This window comes from Rhinoderma darwinii, chromosome 5 (assembly GCF_050947455.1).
Source record: "Rhinoderma darwinii isolate aRhiDar2 chromosome 5, aRhiDar2.hap1, whole genome shotgun sequence".
Lineage (NCBI taxonomy): Eukaryota > Metazoa > Chordata > Amphibia > Anura > Rhinodermatidae > Rhinoderma > Rhinoderma darwinii.
In genome coordinates, this window is record NC_134691.1 from 21,445,039 (window position 1) to 21,459,405 (window position 14,367).

The 14,367-nt window shown below is 52.2% G+C and overlaps 1 long non-coding RNA gene across 1 annotated transcript in view; it reads right to left on the reverse strand.

The window, feature by feature from the left end:
- LOC142652333 (uncharacterized) overlaps positions 1–11,276 on the reverse strand; it is a 34,970-nt gene extending 23,694 nt beyond the window's left edge. Inside the window, exons 1-2 of the long non-coding RNA XR_012847821.1 lie at positions 11,190–11,276; positions 834–979 (exon numbers count right to left, since the gene is read on the reverse strand). This is a non-coding gene — a long non-coding RNA (uncharacterized LOC142652333). The remainder of the gene's footprint in view (positions 1–833; positions 980–11,189) is intronic.
- Between the last annotated feature and the right edge of the window lie 3,091 nt (positions 11,277–14,367).

Sequence of the window (14,367 nt, forward strand, 5' to 3'; positions counted from 1 at the left end):
TACAGCTGAGATCCGGTGATGATGGCACCGGCTCAGCTTCTGAGCCGGTCCCAAACATTTGGCGTACATGTACGGCAAGATGCGGGAAGTCAATACTTTCCATGACGTACATGTACGGCAAATGTCGGGAAGGGGTTAAATTCAGATGTAAAATGGTGGGCAAAAATGTTATCAACACGCATTAATTATTTTCTCCCCAAATTGGTAGGAGCAGAACAAGTGGGATTTGTCCCAGGGAGGGAGGGAAAGTTTAATACTACAAGAACCATTCATGCCATGTATTTTGTGAAACAACATAAGACACCTCTGATACTACTTGGTACGGATGCAGAAAAAGCTTTTGAACGCATTGATTGGACATTCCTAAAAGCTGCTCTCCATAAATTTGGTTTCCCACAACAATTCATAGATGCAATTTTTTTCACTATACACGATTCCCACAGCAAAAGTGAATGGCACCTTTTCAGATTCCTTCCCTATCCGGAATGGTACACGTCAGGGACAGCGGCGGATTAAGTAGACTATAGGCCCTGGGCTGTTACCCAAACTTGGGCCCCCCTTCTCCCCCGCCGTAACACTACCTTTTTGTGCAAGCATTAACAAATGGGTGTTACGATTCCCCTTGTCTGGCTGTGTCCCTACATACTGACAGTCTCCAACCATCGCTGACAGTATCGCACTGTGCAGGGACACATCCTCCTAACAAGGGGAATGGTAACACACATTTGTCTGTCAGTCCTGGACTGCACAAAGACTTTTAGTGAAACACAAGGATTTCCTATAATACACATGTCAGGAGAGGTGACAGATTCTCTATAAATCTAGTGACTCACAGGTGACGACTTCTCAGATTCTGGTAACTTTATTCCTCTTTTCTTCTCCATCCGGTCCAGACTTCATTACGACTTCTCCCGGCCATGACCCATTTCTGCAGAATTTGTCACTTAGATGTCTTCTGTTGCTCACTTTTCCAACATTTCTACACATATAAACGAAAACAAAATGATCATGGTACCACACACTGTGGCTCTAAATATAATAGCACCATACACTGCACCCCGGAATATAATAGTGTCAAACACTGTATAGTAAAGCACCACGTGCACAAAGGCCCCTGTATATAGCGTCACACACACACATCCCCCTGTATATGGCGTCACACACACACATCCCCCTGTATATAGCGTCACACACACATCCCCCTGTATATAGCGTCACACACACATCCCCCTGTATATAGCATCACACACACACACACACACATCCCCCTGTATATAGCACCAAACACACATCCCCCTGTATATAGCGTCACACACACACACACACACACACACACACACACACATCCCCCTGTATATAGCGTCACACACACACACACATCCCCCTGTATATAGCGTCACACACACAGCCCCCTGTATATAGCGTCACACACACACACACACACACACATCTCCCTGTATATAGTGTCACACACACAGCCCCCTGTATATAGCGTCACACACACACACACATCTCCCTGTATATAGTGTCACACACATCCCCCTGTATATTGCGTCACACACACATCCCCCTGTATATAGCGTCACACACACACACATCCCCCTGTATATAGCGTCACACACATCCCCCTGTATATAGCGTCACACACACATCCCCCTGTATATAGCGTCACACACACATCCCCCTGTATATAGCGTCACACACACATCCCCCTGTATATAGCGTCACACACACATCCCCCTGTATATAGCGTCACACACATCCCCCTGTATATAGCGTCACACACATCCCCCTGTATATAGCGCCACACACACAGCCCCCTGTATATAGCGTCACACACACAGCCCCCTGTATATAGCGTCACACACACAGCCCCCTGTATATAGCGTCACACACACAGCCCCCTGTATATAGCGTCACACACACATCCCCCTGTATACAGCACCAAACACACATCCCCCTGTATATAGCTTCACACACACACATCCCCCTGTATATAGCACCACACACAGCCCCTGTATATAGCGTCACACACACACATCCCCCTGTATATAGCTTCACACACACACAGCCCCCTGTATATAGCGTCACACACACAGCCCCCTGTATATAGCGTCACACACACACACATCCCCCTGTATATAGCGTCACACACACACACATCCCCCTGTATATAGCGTCACACACACATCCCCCTGTATATAGCACCACACACAGCCCCTGTATATAGCGTCACACACACATCCCCTGTATATAGCGTCACACACACATCCCCCTGTATATAGCGTCACACACACATCCCCCTGTATATAGCGTCACACACACAGCCCCCTGTATATAGCGTCACACACACACATCCCCCTGTATATAGCGTCACACACACACATCCCCCTGTATATAGCGTCACACACATCCCCCTGTATATAGCGTCACAGACACATCCCCCTGTATATAGCGTCACACACACATTCCCCTGTATATAGCGTCACACACATCCCCCTGTATATAGCGTCACACACACATCCCCCTGTATATAGCGTCACACACACATCCCCCTGTATATAGCGTCACACACACATCCCCCTGTATATAGCGTCACACACACATCCCCCTGTATATAGTGTCACACACACATCCCCCTGTATATAGCGTCACACACACATCCCCCTGTATATAGCGTCACACACACATCCCCCTGTATATAGCGTCACACACACATCCCCCTGTATATAGCGTCACACACACAGCCCCCTGTATATAGCGTCACACACACACATCCCCCTGTATATAGCGTCACACACACACATCCCCCTGTATATAGCGTCACACACATCCCCCTGTATATAGCGTCACAGACACATCCCCCTGTATATAGCGTCACACACACATTCCCCTGTATATAGCGTCACACACATCCCCCTGTATATAGCGTCACACACACATCCCCCTGTATATAGTGTCACACACACATCCCCCTGTATATAGCGTCACACACACATCCCCCTGTATATAGCGTCACACACACATCCCCCTGTATATAGCGTCACACACACATCCCCCTGTATATAGCGTCACACACACATCCCCCTGTATATAGCGTCACACACACATCCCCCTGTATATAGCGTCACACACACATCCCCCTGTATATAGCGTCACACACACATCCCCCTGTATATAGCGTCACACACACATCCCCCTGTATATAGCGTCACACACACATCCCCCTGTATATAGCGTCACACACACATCCCCCTGTATATAGCGTCACACACACATCCCCCTGTATATAGCGTCACACACACACATCCCCCTGTATATAGCGTCACACACACACCCCCCTGTATATAGCGTCACACACACACCCCCCTGTATATAGCGTCACACACACACCCCCCTGTATATAGCGTCACACACACACCCCCCTGTATATAGCGTCACACACACACATCCCCCTGTATATAGCGTCACACACACATCCCACTGTATATAGCGTCACACACACATCCCCCTGTATATAGCGTCACACACACACACATCCCCCTTTATATAGCGTCACACACACATCCCCCTGTATATAGCGTCACACACATCCCCCTGTATATAGCGTCACACACACATCCCCCTGTATATAGCGTCACACACACAGATCCCCCTGTATATAGCCTCACACACATCCCCCTGTATACAGCGTCACACACACATCCCCCTGTATATAGCGTCACACACACATCCCCCTGTATATAGCGTCACACACACATCCCCCTGTATATAGCGTCACACACATCCCCCTGTATATAGCGTCACACACATCCCCCTGTATATAGAAGAGGCTGGACGCAGCCTGCAGGGCTTAAGGGGAAGCCTCCATGACCTCACTGGTAGGGAAAGGGTTAATAGGTAAGGGAGAGTTGGAGGGAGAGTTAGGAGGAGGTGGAGGAGGGACAAGGAGGAGTCAGGGGGCCGTTGCTGAGCTTCCCGCTGTTTGCGGCATTGAGCCGGAAGCAGCGGGAGGAGTAACACAGGGAGAGACAAGCTCCCCGTTGCCCGCGCTTATAACAATGTCGGAGGCCGTATTATTAGAGCGGCTGCGTGCCGCTGATGTGCACCACGGTCCCGGATGGCTTGAGGAGACCGTGGCTGCATTAACTAGGATCCCGGACGCCGTTTCGCCACGCCAGGCCCGGCGTTCGGGGTCTGTTGCAGGGGACAGGCTCCCCTCCCCCGGCCCCCTTACTAGCATTACTATGGCGGCGGGGGGGGAGTCGGCAACAACCGCTCCAGCTCGGAGCAGGCTGAGAGCGTTGCCGGGGGTGACGGCGACTCAGGCCGGGTCGACCCGTCCCTCCCGGCGGTCCCGACCTCCAGAGCGCCTCAGTCCTGAGGCAGTCCCGCGGACACGGCGTCGCAGAGGGGGCCCGATCTCGGACGCTGCAGGCCAGGCAGCTGGGAGGACCGCCCCTTCCCAGGCCCTGCGTCCTGGCAGGAATCCCAAGCCGCGACGGGGTCCGGCGGTAAGCAGGGAGTCGCAGGCCGGGCTCCCTGTCACCCCTCCCCCATCGGATGGAAGATTCGGAGGACAAGGTACGGCCGCCCCGCCTGGTGATGTTCCGGCCAGGGGGCAGGCTTCTTCAGGATCAGCGAGACGGACGTCTAGATCTGCAGCGACGTCGAGGCAACAGGTCCGGTCGGAAGTCTGGGTCCCGGCGGTCGGGCGGCAGGTTGCCGGCCCATCGGTCAGCGCGTCCTCATCCCCGTTCCGAATATGTCGTTTGGATGGACAGTCGTCGGCGAGAGAAGAGCTGGAGGAAGGTGAACTGGACGTGTATCGTCGAGGTCAGGATGGTCCGGCTGACGGGAACACAGCGCCTGTGCAGCCCGGTGAGTGTATAACTCCATCATTGTCATATCCAGCGATTTTTATGTCGGGTATCGGCGGGGGGGCTGCTAGCGTCGCATCGGTGGCCGGTAGTGGCGCGGGCGGGCGCGATGGCGCGGGTTTGGCAGACTTAGTGGGTTGCTTGAGAGAGCTGGTCGGGCGCCTAGATAGGGCGGTGGCACCGGTAGTCACGGATGTGTCCCCGGCGGTAGTTTGGGAGGGTCCCAGGGAAGGGGGATTGTTACAAGCGCGGCCCGTAACGGCGGTTAGAGAGGCGGTCGCGGTGTCGGTACAGACCGAGGCGCAAAAAGATGGCGATCGGGTGCGTATTGATGATCGCGCTCGTGGGGAGGTGTATGTGTGTTTCGAAGGTCCGTTGGGGGCGCATTTAAAGCAGGAGGTGCGTGAGCGGATCTGGAAGGACGAATATGTAGAGATTTTTTCTCTCTTGCCGCTCGCTAAATTTAATTTGGATAAGAGCAAGCGGGACGAGAGTAAAAAGGACGAGGAGGAACGGCGGCGGTATAGGCTTATCCCGCAGACGTTCGTTAATTGGTCGCAGGCGTTCGCCATATTAGCCAGTGTGATAGGGGAAAAGGCGCCGGAAAATTGTTCGGCGTTGTTTTGTTATTTTGATGCTATTGGGGAGGCTCATAGGGCGTATGGGGGCCAGGCGTGGCTGCGATACGACGAGCAATTCCGGCCGGCGATTCGGTGGGACCAGAAGGATATTGCTCTCTGGTTACGGGTTACGGCTCCGGTTAGGCAGTCCTTTCCCGGGAGCGCCGGCCAAGGAGGCCAGTCTAGTCAGGTTGGACAAGGCGGCGGGGGAAAGGCAGGGTTTTGCTGGCAATTTAATGAAGGCCAGTGCAAGTTCGGGGCCACGTGCAAGTTCAAGCACGTGTGTTCGGAGTGTAATGGTGCATCACACGGGGCGGCGAAATGTATGCGGAAAAGGAGGTCAGGGAACCAGTCCTCCGCGGCTGGTCAAGGGGGTGTCACCGGTGAGGGTGGAAAAGATGGCCCCTTATCTAAATGAGTATCCGGACAGGGCGGCGGCTAAGTTGCTTTACGAGGGTTTTCGTGTTGGTTTCGTTATTCCCCCGCCTCCTTATGAGGTTCCGGTTACGCGGAGGAATTTAAAATCGGCTTACTCGCATGCCAAGGTCGTGTCGGACAAATTGTTAAAAGAAGTTTCGTTGGGTCGCATGTCAGGGCCTTTTGTTGAGTCGCCAGTAAAAGATTTAGTTGTGTCCCCGTTGGGTATTGTTCCTAAGCGCGAGCCCGTAAAATTTCGTTTAATTCAACACTTATCGTATCCCAAGGGTTCGTCGGTAAACGACGGGATAGATCACGAGTTGTGCTCCGTAGCCTATACCCATTCGATGAGGCGGTGGGGTTAGTGCGGGCTGCGGGTCCGGGCGCGCTGCTAGCAAAAACCGAAATCGAGGCGGCGTTCAGGTTGTTGCCAGTTCATCCAGAAAGCCAACGGCTGTTCGGCTGTTTTTGGAATGGGGCCTTTTATGTGGATCGGTGCCTTCCGATGGGGCGTTCCCTTTCTTGTGCGTACTTCGAGGCGTTTAGTAGCTTCGTGGAGTGGGTAGCGAGGGGAGTATCCGGGGTCGACTCGTTGATCCATTACTTAGATGATTTCTTGTGCGTTGGCCCGGGGGGTTCGCCGGTTTGCGGTAATTTGCTTTATGCACTACAGAAGGTTGCGAGGGATTTTGGGATCCCTTTGGCGCCAGAAAAAACGGAGGGCCCAGTAGCTACGATTTGTTTTTTGGGAATTGAAATAGATTCGGTGGCAATGGAGTGTCGTCTCCCTGCGGATAAGCTGGGTGCTTTGAGGCTGGAGGTACGGCGGGCTTGTAGACTGAAGAAAATGACGCTGCGGGAGCTTCAGTCGCTGCTGGGGAAGTTGAATTTCGCCTGCCGGATTATGCCAATGGGGAGGGTGTTTGGTAGACGGTTGGCAGCGGCAACGGCGGGAGTGCGAGTGATTTGAATAATTTTACGGATGCGGCTGGGGCGGGCGGTTTTGGAGCTTACGGGGGAGGTCCGTGGTGCGCAGGTCAATGGCCGGCTAGTTGGGTGTCCAGCGGACTCACGCGGAATCTGGCCCTGCTCGAGCTGTTCCCCATCGTGGTGGCGGTAACCATTTGGGGGGACAGGCTCAGGGATAAGAAGGTTCGTTTTTTACTGCGACAACATGGGGGTGGTGCTGGCCATTAATAACATCACGGCGTCCTCTCCTCCTGGAGTTCAATTGTTGCGACATTTAGTGTTGGTATGTTTGTCGCTGAACGCGTGGGTGGTGGCGGTGCATGTGCCGGGGGTACGGAATTGCATCGCTGATGCTCTTTCTCGCTCGCAGTGGGACCGGTTTCGGCAATTGGCACTGGGAGCGGAACGTCTCGGTTTGGCTTGTCCGGAACATCTTTGGGATCTGGTCTCGGTCCCGTAGAACAACTGATACAAAGGTTTTTGGCGCGCACGACGTGGAGTGCTTATTCTGCTTGTTGGAGGCAGTGGGAGGAGTGGGTAAGAGAGTTGGGTGACGTCAATACGGATAGAGACAGGTTGGTGGCACTTTTGTACTGGTTAGGGGACGCCTGGGAGGCGGGGTTTTCAGTGGCAAAGGTGAACCGGTTCATATCTGCGGTGGCGTTTGGTTTTAGGTTACGAGGCTTTCAAGATGTATCTAAGGAATTTTTGGTGCTACAGGCTTTGAAGGGGTTGGGCCGAGGTAGAGGGGAGGCGGATAGTAGAAGGCCTGTGTCGTTTGCTTTGCTTAGCCAAGTAGGGAAGGGTAAGCTGATAGTTTTGTTCGCCCTCCCGGGGTCGGTTATGTGCCCAGTAGAGTGCATGCGGGGTTTTTTAAGCCGCAAGCGGGGTCTCCAGATTTGCCTTTGTTACGTCATGTGGACGGGTCGTTTTGTCCAGGTTTCAGTTTGGAGATGTATTTAAGGAATGTCTGACGGCGGTTGGTGTCGCGGCGGGCTCATATTCATCTCATTCCTTCAGGATTGGCGCAGCAACTGCAGCGGGGCGCTGGGGGTTGGATGATGAAGGGGTGCGGCGCATTGGTCGTTGGGAGTCCAACTGAGTTAAGTCCTATGTCCGCTCCATTTGTTATGAGGTTGTGGTTAACGCTTAAAAAATGTTTTGTATGGCGGTGTCTAATTGTTTTCCATTTCAGATTCGCCTCCGTGTTTGGTGTGGTGGCTGGGTCATTCGTACGTGCACTGGGTCATTCGTACGTGCCCGGACGGTCGCCAGTTGCGCATTCCGCGACAGGATGCGGTTGTGCATTGGCTGGGATTTAGAGGTATGTCATGGAGCAGGGGGTTGGCAGAATTCCAGACATAGGCCCGGCTTGATAGGGTTCCGGAGGTCTTAGTGTTGCACGTGGGTGGGGATGACTTAGGAGTCTGCCCCTTGCGTGAGTTGGTGCGGGATATCAAACACGATATGTTGGGTTTGTGGGTTTCTTATCCCAAGTTGGTGATAGTGTGGTCGGACATAGTCCCGAGGAAACATTGGCGGTTGGCTAGGTCAGTGAAAGAGTCAATAAGGCTCGCATTAAAGTTAATCGGGCGGTGTCCCGTTTCGTAGCAAAAATCGGGGGCATTTGTGTGCGGCACAGGGATTTGGAGTCAGGAGTGGGGAACTTCTGGAGGGGTGATGGGGTTCATCTGACCGAGGTTGGCATTGATCTTTGGAGCTTGGCGATAGCAGAAGGAATAGAAAGGGCGGTGGTGGTGTGGCGGAACTCACAGGCTTAAGGTGGTCAAGGCCTGTTTCGCTGTGGCGGGGGGAGTCCTTGAGGCCAGTCAGTACAAAATGGTGGGGGGGTCGCATCGGGGGTATGCGTCCCCCAAAAAAGGTACATGGTTGAAGACTTCATCGGGTGTTATCCCTTTGAAGTGGTCTTCTGGTAGAAGGTATATCACTTGAAGGCTTCATCGGGTGTTATCCCTTTGAAGTGGACTTCTAGTGGTCGGTATATCACTTGAGGGCTTCATCGGGTGTTATCCCCTTGAAGTGGACTTCTAGTGGTCGGTATATCACTTGAGGGCTTCATCGGGTGTTATCCCCTTGAAGTGGACTTCTAGTGGTTGGAGCCATCTGCAGAGGTGAACGGTGCTTCCGAGCTGGTTTACGGCTGGAGGTAATTGGTGGTTTGCAGATGGCTAATTCGGTGTGTTCTTAAAAAGGAACATCTGAAGGGGCTTCAAGGACTTCCTCTGCTCGGGTTAATGTTAACGTTAAATTGTTATGTACGATTCTGACCCATGTTGGGTCATGTGAATTATTAGGAGGAATTCTCTGGTGGATTCCTAACTAGTTATCCGAATGTTTCGGATTTAAATTGTTTTGATAAAACTGTGAAATTAATAAACGGCTGCTGTGGCCATTTCACATCCAACCTCGGTGTCACGTGTCTTTCCTAAAGGTGGGGGTGGAGGGATAAGATGGGGTAAGGGAAGGTTCATTAACACACGACTCTACTTAGGAAGGTCAAGAAGAGGCTGGACGCAGCCTGCAGGGCTTAAGGGGAAGCCTCCATGACCTCACTGGTAGGGAAAGGGTTAATAGGTAAGGGAGAGTTGGAGGGAGAGTTAGGAGGAGGTGGAGGAGGGACAAGGAGGAGTCAGGGGGCCGTTGCTGAGCTTCCCGCTGTTTGCGGCATTGAGCCGGAAGCAGCGGGAGGAGTAACACAGGGAGAGACAAGCTCCCACCCTCCCACCCTTTGTTTGTTACCCCTGTGGGTCTTTATGTACGTCCGTTTATGAGTGTTGTCTTTGTTTTGTGTGCTTATTTAACATGTTTTTCCTTTTTTCCCGGAGTAGGTTCTGTTGTCATGGCAGCTGGCGGGGGGAGTCCTTGAGGCCAGTCAGTACAAAATGGTGGGGGGGTCGCATCGGGGGTATGCGTCCCCCAAAAAAGGTACATGGTTGAAGACTTCATCGGGTGTTATCCCTTTGAAGTGGTCTTCTGGTAGAAGGTATATCACTTGAAGGCTTCATCGGGTGTTATCCCTTTGAAGTGGACTTCTAGTGGTCGGTATATCACTTGAGGGCTTCATCGGGTGTTATCCCCTTGAAGTGGACTTCTAGTGGTCGGTATATCACTTGAGGGCTTCATCGGGTGTTATCCCCTTGAAGTGGACTTCTAGTGGTTGGAGCCATCTGCAGAGGTGAACGGTGCTTCCGAGCTGGTTTACGGCTGGAGGTAATTGGTGGTTTGCAGATGGCTAATTCGGTGTGTTCTTAAAAAGGAACATCTGAAGGGGCTTCAAGGACTTCCTCTGCTCGGGTTAATGTTAACGTTAAATTGTTATGTACGATTCTGACCCATGTTGGGTCATGTGAATTATTAGGAGGAATTCTCTGGTGGATTCCTAACTAGTTATCCGAATGTTTCGGATTTAAATTGTTTTGATAAAACTGTGAAATTAATAAACGGCTGCTGTGGCCATTTCACATCCAACCTCGGTGTCACGTGTCTTTCCTAAAGGTGGGGGTGGAGGGATAAGATGGGGTAAGGGAAGGTTCATTAACACACGACTCTACTTAGGAAGGTCAAGCGTCACACACACATCCCCCTGTATATAGCGTCACACACAGCCCCCTGTATATAGCGTAACACACACAGCCCCCTGTATATAGCGTCACACACACATCCCCCTGTATATAGCGTCACACACACAGCCCCCTGTATATAGCGTCACACACACATCCTCCTGTATATAGCGTCACACACACACATCCTCCTGTATATAGCGTCACACACATCCCCCTGTATATAGCGTCACACACACATCCCCCTGTATATAGCGTCACACACACATCCCCCTGTATATAGCGTCACACACACATCCCCCTGTATATAGCGTCACACACACATCCTCCTGTATATAGCGTCACACACACACACCCCCCTGTATATAGCGTCACACACATCCCCCTGTATATAGCGTCACACACATCCCCCTGTATATAGCCTCACACACATCCCCCTGTATATAGCATCACACACACATCCCCCTGTATATAGCGTCACACACACATCCCACTGTAGATAGCGTCACACACACATCCCCCTGTATATAGCGTCACACACACACATCCCCCTGTATATAGCGTCACACACACACACACATCCCCCTGTAGATAGCGTCACACACACATCCCCCTGTATAAAGCGTTACACACACAGCAGTGATGAAGGGAGGGAGTGAGTTATGGAGGGATGAACAGATGGAGTGAGTGATGAAGGGATGGGGGTTTGGAAAAGCACTCACCAGCCTGGAGCTCTGTGTAAAAACTTGACTGGTGGGCGGGCCTTCTTCCCTGCAGATATTCTGCTTCTTCACCGTGATAGACGGACCTGATTGGTGGGCGGGGGTCACATGGACACGACGTCATCAAAGGTCCTTTAGCCTTCAATTCGGAGCACATTTATGTAGAGAGGTAACTTTCACTATCCCGGCTAAGCCGGCCCCGAATTGTTCTGCCTGCACCTTCTCTCTGCAGTGACAGTTAGCAGCGCAACTGTGCTGCATAGTTTTTACGATTATGTGCAGTTCGGGCAGCAATGGACCCCCTGAGTGCCTCGGGCGGCCGCCCGAACCGCCCATATGATGATCCGCCATTGGTCAGGGATGCCCTTTATCTCCCACTCGGTTTATACTCGCAATAGAAACATTGCTACTGAAGATACGACAAACCCCCACTATTAAAGGCCTTAAGGTGGGAGATGTTGAGCATAAAACTGCAGCTTATGCAGATGATTTGTTGGTATATATAACTAACCCCTTGGACGCTTGTAAGGGGGCAGGGCCGGCCTTAGGGTAGATGGCGCCCCGTGCGAAATTATCTTTCGGCGCCCCACGCCATTATAAAAAATGCCCCATAAAAAAGCATAATTCCTCCCCACAGTATAATGCCCTATATAGTGCCCCCACAAAGTGTAATGCCCCTTTATTGCCCCACACACAGTATAATAATAATATTTAATAATGTAATATATTATAACGCCTTCAAGGACACAGTATTTTGTCCTCCAATTGTGCCCACACAGTGTTATGCCCCCTAAGTGCCACACACATTATATTGCCCCTTGTAGTGCCCCTACACAGTATGATGTCCGCTTAGTGGCCTCCACAGAGTAGAATGCCCCCACAGCCCCCCTAGTAGAAAGTGCCCCCTGTAGATTGTGCCGTACAGCCTCCCTGTAGACAGTGCCATAATCCCCCACCTCCTCCTTGTAGACAGTGCCATAATCCCCCACCTCCTCCTTGTAGACAGTGCCATAATCCCCCACCTCCTCCTTGTAGACAGTGCCATACAGCCCCCATCTGCCCCTTGTAGTGTCATACAGCCCCACCTCCCTCTTGTACACAGTGTCCCCCACCGCCCCCTTGTAGACAGTGTCATACAGCACCCACCTCCCCATTGTAGAACGTGACATACAGCCCCCACATCCTCCTTGTAGACTGTGCCATACTGCCCCCCACCTCCACCTGACAGGATCCTTGCGTAGGCCGGCTTGATCCAGAGATGTCATCACGCCAACTGTCCCTGCGCCTCATAGGCTGCAGGCGCCGCCGTAGCCTGCTACAGAGTTTCCCAACCTTTTCAGACTTGAGCCACCCCTGGAAAAAAAAATATTCCTCATGGCCCCCCTACCAAAAATTGTTTAGAGAAAGACAGAAAATAGCTAAAAAAAATCTGCTTTTGAATTGACAGCGTTATTTGATGGGGTTTTTTTGTGGTTTTTTTTAAGCCGTTGAAGCGAATGCAAAAGACGCAGCAAAAAAAGCTCCAAACGAGCGCCACAGCTATTTTCTTCCTACTATTAGTTTCAATTGGAGGTCAGAGGTGGAAACCACTTGAAGACCATCAGCCCCCCCCCCCACTCACAGTGAAATGACCATCAGCCCCCACTCATAGTAAAATCACCATCAGCCCCCCCACTCACAGTAAAATCACCATCAGCCCCCCCCCCCACTCACAGTAAAATGACCATCAGCCCCCCCCCCACTCACAGTAAAATCACAATCAACCCTCCCCCCACTCACAGTAAAATCACCATCAGCCCCTCCACTCACAGTAAAATCACCATCAGCCCCCCCCCACTCACAGTAAAATGACCATCAGCCCCCCCACTCACAGTAAAATCACCATCAGCCCCCCCACTCACAGTAAAATCACCATCAGCCCCCACTCATAGTAAAATCACCATCAGCCCCCACTCATAGTAAAATCACCATCAGCCCCCCCACTCACAGTAAAATCACCATCAGCCCCCCACTCACAGTAAAATGACCATCAGCCCCCCCACTCACAGTAAAATCACCATCAGCCCCCCCACTCACAGTAAAATCACCATCAGCCCCCACTCATAGTAAAATCACCATCAGCCCCCACTCATAGTAAAATCACCATCAGCCCCCACTCATAGTAAAATCACCATCAGCCACCCCACTCACAGTAAAATCACCATCAGTCCCTCCACTCACAGTAAAATGACCATCAGCCCCCCCTCCACTCACAGTAAAATCACCATCAGCCCCCCCCCACTCACAGTAAAATGACCATCAGCTCCCCACTCACAGTAAAATGACCATCAGCCCCCCCACTCACAGTAAAATGACCATCAGCCCCCCACTCACAGTAAGGCTGGGTTCACACACACTATTTACGGACGTAATTCTGGCGATTTAGCCCCGAATTACGTCCAAAAATGCGGCTCAAAAGCGTCGGCAAACATCTGCCCATTCATTTGAATGGGTCTTACGATGTTCTGTGCCGACGGTAATTTTTTTTACGCGCCGCTGTCAAAAGACGGTGCGTAAAAAAGACGCCCGCGTCAAAGAAGTGCCTGTCACTTCTTGAGACGTAATTGGAGCCGTTTTCCCTTGACTCCATGGAAAAACAGCTCCAATTACGTCCGTCATGGACGCAGCGAAAAGCGCCTGCACATGCCATTACGGCTGAAATTCCAGAGCGGTTTTCTCCTTGTAGGTCGTGCCACACGGCCCCCTTGTAGGTCGTGCCACAAGGCCCCCTTGTAGGTCGTGCCACAAGGCCCCCTTGTAGGTCGTGCCACAAGGCCCCCTTGTAGGTAGTGCCACATGGCCCGCTTGTAGGTAGTGCTACACAGCCCTTTTGTAGTTCGTGCCACACAGCCCCCTGTAGTTCGTGCCACACAGCCCCCTGTAGTTCGTGCCACACAGCCCCCTGTAGGTCGTGCCACACAGCCCCCTGTAGGTCGTGCAACACAGCCCCTTTGTAGGTAGTGCCACACAGCCCCCTGTAGGTCGTGCTACACAGCCCTTTTGTAGTTCGTGCCACACAGCCCCCTGTAGTTCGTGCCACACAGCCCCCTGTAGGTCGTGCCACACAGCCCCCTGTAGGTCGTGCCACACAGCCCCCTGTAGGTCGTGCCACACAGCCCCCTGTAGTTCGTGCCACACA